Source organism: Peromyscus eremicus, chromosome 1 (genome assembly GCF_949786415.1).
Source record: "Peromyscus eremicus chromosome 1, PerEre_H2_v1, whole genome shotgun sequence".
Taxonomy (NCBI): Eukaryota; Metazoa; Chordata; class Mammalia; order Rodentia; family Cricetidae; genus Peromyscus; species Peromyscus eremicus.
The window spans coordinates 166,769,707-166,775,542 of NC_081416.1; the positions used below are offsets into that span (position 1 = coordinate 166,769,707).

The window sequence follows — 5,836 nt, forward strand, 5'->3', positions numbered from 1 at the left end:
TTTGGGTCTGAGATAATTTTCATTGTTTAGGAGGGTTGGTTACAAGTTGTTGTTATGGGTTAGGAAAAGGGCTAAGCACAGGAGATTAGATTTAAAGTTCTTGCTGTAATATATATATGTGTGTGTGTGTGTGTGTGTGTGTGTGTGTGTGTGTGTATAAATGATAAAATAGAGGGTAGATTATTGAATCTACTCTAAAAAGTAAAGAGAAGATATAGATACGATATAGATAAAAAGATAGATTATTGAATCTACTTTTAAAAGACAATTACTAGTTTTAAATATTTTACATTGGATTGGATTTTTGTATATTGTATACAAATTATATATATTGAGATTAATATTGTTAGAAAATGCCATATGTATATTTCTAATCTTGTTCAAGATATTGTACTTATACAGTTCATTTAACAATGTAATGCAATTTGCTAATCCTTGAATGTTATTATTACCAGCTATTAGGATGTACAGAAATGAAAGTTAGTAGTTAGACATTACACTCGAACTGGTAGTCATATTAGTTATGTTTTCAAGATCGAGCAGAGATATTTTAGATAGACAGGTCATCTTTAAACCCTTCAAAGATCTACAGAATACAGCATTTAAAATGTTTTAATAACTTAGAAATTTTTTCCTTTTTATGACTATGAGACATAGTCTGCTCCTGGCAGCACCAATCTACTTCAGAGAAGATATGGACATTGAAGAAACTGCATATGGAGTTAACTTTCATTGTGGCAAAAGTTAGCCACTGGACAACAAAGTATCCTTGAATCGACTGCTGACAAACAGGACAGCCAGGACACGAAACAAAGGACTGTGGCTGGAGAATTTCTCTCCAGCTCCCGCCAAGTCCTGGCAGTCTGACAGCCCACTTATAAAATAAACACGCAGATGCTTATATTACTTAAACTGTTTGGCCTAATGGCTCAGGCTTCTAGCTACCTAGTTCTTACATCTTAAATTAATCCATTTCTATAAATCTATACCTTGCCATAAGGCTCGTGGCTTACCAGCATCTTCACATGCTGCTTGTCATGGCAGCGGCTGGCAGTGTCTCCCTCCTCAGCCTTCCACTTCCCAGAATTCTCTCAATTCTCCTCTCTGTTAGTCCTGCCTATACTTCCTGCCTGGCCACTAGCCAATCAGTGTTTTATTTATTGACCAATCAGAGCAACAGATTTGACATACAGACCATTCCACAGCAAAGGACTACCAATTCTTGCCAAGACAAGTGTGGTTGTGGCTTTAGCAACAGGCTTCCTCTGAGGCCAGGACAAAATGACACCATCCCTGAAGTGACCTTTGCAATCCAGAAAAGGTACCATGCCCCTTTCTTCTAAGGCAGCTGAACAGGCAGTGGACTGATAGCTTCTGATGTGCAGTGGAACAGCAGCTCAAACAGTTATTCTTGAAAGAGTAACTAAGCTGATTGAGGCTAACCTCTCAACGGTAGACTGGCATTTAATAAAAGATATGAAACCATCCACAAGCCAAGAAGAACGGGATGAAGATGCTGAGATGAAACCACATACAAGCCAAGAAGAATGGACAGCTGAATTAAAAAATCATGAACAATTTCCAGAATGTAAAATCCTGAATCATGACAGGACACTAGTGGAATTCAGGAGTTTCTGGTACATGGACTGCTCTCACCCAATGTGAGGTTGAACTGTTGGCCTTGTGTACATCCTACTTGACAAATGAGTCTGTCAGATACGCTAAGCCTATAAGCTGAAGATGATGTCCCAATGCTGCAGAGAAACCTCAGGGGACTGTTCAGGTAGCTGGCTGTTTCTGTCAACTCACAACTTTTTTGGAAGCCGCTTCCATGAACTTCCTGGTTTTTTGTTTTTGTTTTTGTTTTTGTTATTTTAGGTAATATTATTTCCTTCGTGGGTTTCTGAGGGAGTTGAAGATTAGATAGTTATAATTATAGTTAAAGATTAGATACTTATAGTTTTCCTTGTTAAAAATTTCAGAAGAGAGGTGCGCGTGCCTTAGCGTCATTGGTGCGGTCTGAGCATGCGCACTCTGCTGGGTAAACTCTGGGTAACATGCGACCTGGAAGACTTTCCTGCCACACTACAGAGCCAGCGTGAGGGGTGTCGATGAAGGAGGATGCAGAGGCGGCAACCGAGTGCGGTGGTGGCCAGACTCCTGGGTCTGCGAGCGAACCGGGGGTAGCGCCCATTAAAGCTCAGTAGGGCACTACCAAGGAACGGTTCCACCAGTAACCTGGACGCAGACAAGCGGGAGGGTGCATGCCAGGAAACGCCCAAAGGAGACCCCGATGGCAGTGACCTGGTCGAGCCCGAGGCCAAGAGGATTCGCCTGGAAGATGGGCAGGAGAATGGGAAGACAGAGGTGGCAGGTGAGCCCCCTGAGCAACGACAGGTGCCCAAGAGAGCCCGTGGCCAAAACAAAAGCCGGCCCCATGTGAAGCCAACGCACCACGGTAAGGGGAGGCTCTGCCTGTCCCTCCTCCAGGAGTCAGCTGCATGTGCATTTGGTGACCCGTGCCGCTTCCTGCATGACGTGGGGCATGACCTGGAGACCAAACGGCAGACCTGCCCCCCTCTTACCCCCGCCCCCCCCCGCCCCCCCGCCCCCCCTCCCCCGCTGCGTGCTCTTCGACACCTTTGGCCGGTGCCCTTACAGTGTGACCTGTCGCTTTGCCAGGGCACACCTGGGGCCCCGGGGTCAGAACCTGGTGCAGGAGGAGGTAGTAGCTCGCTGTGTGCACCTTCCTCCAGTTCGTAATGGCCTGAACAGGGCCCTGCAGCAGTAGCTGCGGAAGCGCCAAGTGTGCTTCGAGCGAGCTGAGCAGGCCCTGCGCCGCCTCACCCAGAGCCCCATACCCGTGGTCATCCCTGAGACCACTGTAGCCACGGTTACCCCAGAGCAGAATAGCTGCCATGCCCAGCTGGATACTGCGGGAGGGGCCAGCACCCGCCCCCCGTGTCCACCTGTGGCCCCTTGACAGATGAGGACATCATTCGGCTGTGGCCCTGCAAGAAGAAGCAGCTGGATATCAGTAGGAAGCTGTACCTTGCTCTGCTCAACACGTGCAGGAACCTACCCTTTCGCCGCATCTGCAAGCGCTTTGGTGCGGATGTGACTTGCGGTGAGATGGCTGTGTGGACGAACCTGCTGCAGGGGCAGATGTCTGAGTGGGCCTTGCTCAAGTGCAACTCCTGCGAGGATATCTTTGGTGTGCAACTGGAGGGATCCTTCCCTGACACCATGACCAAATGCGCTGAGCTCCTGAACCGCACGATCGACGTGGACTTTGTGGATATCAATGTGGGCTGCCCCATCGACCTTGTCTACAAGAAGGGTGGTGGCTGCGCACTCATGAATCGCTCAGCCAAGTTCCAGCAGATCGTGCGGGGCATGAACGAGGTGCTTGCTGGATGTGCCATTGACAGTGAAGATGCGCACCGGTGTCCAGGAGCGTGTGAGCCTGGCACACTGTCTGCTGCCGGAGCTGCGGGACTGGGGTGTAGCACTGGTCACGCTCCACGGCCGCTCCCAGGAACAGCACTACATCAGGCTGGCCGACTGGCCCTATATCAAGCAGTGCGCCGAGGTGGACAGCCCCATGCCCCTGTTTGGAAACGGGGACATTCTTTCATTCGAGGATGCCAACTGTGCCATGCAGATGGGCATGGGGGGGGAGTTCATGATCGCCCGTGGCGCCCTGCTCAAGCCCTGGCTTGTTCACGGAGATCAAGGAACAGAGACACTGGGACATCTCGTCATCTGCGTGCCTGGACATCCTGAGGGACTTCACACACTATGGCCTGGAACACTGGGGCTCTGACACGCAGGGCGTGGAGCTGACCCGGCGCTTCCTTCTGGAGTGGCTCTCCTTTCTTTACAGGTATGTGCCCGTGGGCCTGCTCAAGAGACTCCCCCAGAGGATCAATGAGAGGCCCCCCTACTACCTAGGATGTGACCACCTGGAAACGCTCATGGCCAGCCAGCAGGCTGCAGACTGGATTCGCATCCGTGAGATGCTGCTCGGACCAGTTCCACCTGGCTTCGCCTTCCTGCCCAAGCATAAAGCCAACGCCTACAAGTAGCCAACAGAGACAATAAATTTTATTGAATTTCAGGAAAGAAACTCACTAAAGAGGTGTAAGTGTATAAATTTGAAAGACATTGTAAGATAGTTCTGTTAGTAATACAAGTTAGGATAGAAAGTGAATCAGGAACATTTTGGACTTACCAAAATAGGATTGATAATGGAATTATTTTCTCTGAGTTTGTCAAATGCAAATGGACTAGACATTGTTTAGGTATTTATTGCTTGTATATATTGTATATAGTTATTGTACTTATTGTATATAGTTTTTCTTATATTAGTTATAACTTTTTTCCTTTTTTCTTTTTATTAGAATAGAAGGAGGAAATATGGTGATAATTTATTTGTGCTGAAATGTGATTTTATTTGTATGTTAATAAAGTTGCCTGGGGGTCAGAGCTATTAGAGCCATAGCAAGAGTGTGGCGGTGGTGGTGCACACCTTTAATCCCAGCACTTGGTAGGCAGAGCTAGGTAAATCTCTGTGTGTAAAAGGATACAGCCAGCATTGGAGACACACGCCTTTAATTTCAATCCCAACCATAGAAGACCTGGAAGTCTTTACAGACAGGCAGTGACGAGGCATGGGTTTACAACCAATGAGAAGGCAGAACCAAAAGTCTTTATAAAGACAAACACACAGGAAGTACCCCCTTTTCGGAGAGCTCTCTTGGCTGAAGCAGGAAGGGTAAGGCTCTTAGTTCTGACCTCTTGGCTTTCTTCTCTGAATCAGCTCTGTGTTTTTTTATTTAATAAGATGGTTGGTTACATCTACAGCAAAGTCTCTGTGTGTTCAGGACACAGCCAGCACGGTGGCACATGCCTTTAATCCCAGTACTAACCATAGAGACCTGGAGGTCTGTATAGACAGGCAGTGACAAGGAAGTCATGTGGTTGGGTTTAGAACCAATGAGAAGGCAGAACAGAAAGGCAATAAAAAGACAGGACACAGGAAGAAGGTCTCTCTCTCAGGGGAAGGACAGTAGCGAGTGGTAAGATAAGGTGGTCTTAGCTCATGGCTACTGCTGGATATCTGGGCTTTTAACTCTTTATTTGGCTCTGTGTTTCTTATTTAATAATATTGTTTAGAATTTCATCTACAACTTTGGAGATCAGTATGAGAGTTTTTCAGAAAATTGGGAATCTATCTACCTCAAGACCCAGATATACCAATTTGGACATATACCCAAAGAATGTTCAATAATCATACCAAAAGGACACTTGCTCAACTATGTTCTTAAAAGCACGTTTTTGGGTGTTTTTGTGATAGCCATAACCTGGAAACAACCTTGATGCCCCTCAACCAAAGAATGGATAAAGATAATGTGGTACATTTACTCAGCAAAGTACTCAGCAGTAATAAAGAATGATATCAGGGAATTTGCAGACAAATGGATGGAACTAGAAAAAAATCATCCTGAGTGACGTAACCCAGACCCTCAAACACAAACATGGTATGTACTCACTCATAAGTGGATATTAGATGTAAAGCACAGGATAACCAGGCTACAATCCACAGCCCCAGAGATGCTGGGTAACAAGGAGGACCATAAGAAGGACACATGGATTTCCCTGGGAAGGGGGAATATATGAGATCTCCTGGGTAAACCTGAAGTCAGGGAGGTGGGAAAGAAGGAAAGGGATGGAGGGATGGAAGCATGAGTGATCATACTGGTACCTGGGATGGGATAGAGGGGGAGAGTAATGAAGGATATATCTTGATAAATGGGCCAATTAGGGGTTAACG

The 5,836-nt window shown here is 46.6% G+C and overlaps 1 pseudogene; it reads left to right on the forward strand.

Annotated features, from left to right (window-relative positions):
* Positions 1-2,111: 2,111 nt before the first annotated feature.
* On the forward strand, positions 2,112-4,088 carry LOC131924563 (tRNA-dihydrouridine(47) synthase [NAD(P)(+)]-like; annotated as a pseudogene).
* Positions 4,089-5,836: the final 1,748 nt, after the last annotated feature.